This window comes from Parasteatoda tepidariorum, chromosome 8 (assembly GCF_982258835.1).
Source record: "Parasteatoda tepidariorum strain Cologne lab strain chromosome 8, Ptep-v5.0, whole genome shotgun sequence".
In the NCBI taxonomy this organism is placed as follows: Eukaryota; Metazoa; Arthropoda; class Arachnida; order Araneae; family Theridiidae; genus Parasteatoda; species Parasteatoda tepidariorum.
Window position 1 is genome coordinate 17,402,289 of NC_141762.1, and position 956 is coordinate 17,403,244.

The following is a 956-nucleotide window of genomic DNA, read 5'->3' on the forward strand; positions in this document are numbered from 1 at the left end:
GTGATCTGCTGAGAACCGTGTCCTAACGATCCACTGTGGGACCAAAGCCCACTGTGGGACCACTGTAAGTCCTCTGTTGGACAAAAATTATTGGAGTGCTCAAAGAATGCAGTGTCCCGCAGTGGACTGATCGTTAAGACACGGTTCCCAACAGATCACCGAAGTCAAGCATCACTGGCTGCGGTCAGTGTGCGGGTGGGTGACCACTTGGATCAGCCTGCGTAGGGACCGAGGGTGTGCGGTATTGGTCCTCGTTAAACTGTGCTACCGTAAAGTGCTCGACTTCGAGCGCAGGTCGTCGGGCTACCGAAGCGGAGGTGCCATCCCCTCCGCAGAGGATCAAAATTGCGATAGCATGTCTTCGGATCATCCTCCGGGATGTTTCCCAGACCGTCGCCAATAGCCCATTGTGCAGCTCTAGTGCGACGTTAATTAACAATAACAATAACAAAGAATGCAGTGAGGAAACCATTTTGTGAAGAGATTTCTCATTTCGTAAATAGTCACGTGATTTTGGGACGATGTGACTGTCACGAGTAAGGAAATACAGTAAACTGTAAGAATTATCATTCCAAAATTATAGTAAAATAACCGTCAGTGTAGTTCGGTTGATATACATATTGATGATATTATGTTAAACTATAAACATGTCTATTTCTGTCTTCGCCTTCTCTGCTGTGGATTATTTTTATTTTAATAGATAATAACATATTTTTATAAACTGAACGTATAAACTATAAATTATATAAAACGCGAAGTATATTTAGTCTAAGTTTTTTCAAAGTTTACGGTACACAACTGAATTCTAAATATTGGTTTTTTCTAAAAAGTCTTTCAGGCAAAAAACCTTCAGATGTCATTGAGAATCATAGCTGATAATGAAGTAGATGTAATGAAGTAAACTGGCATAAGCATGCATATTGTGCTTATTACTTTGAAATTCTTTATTTATTTTC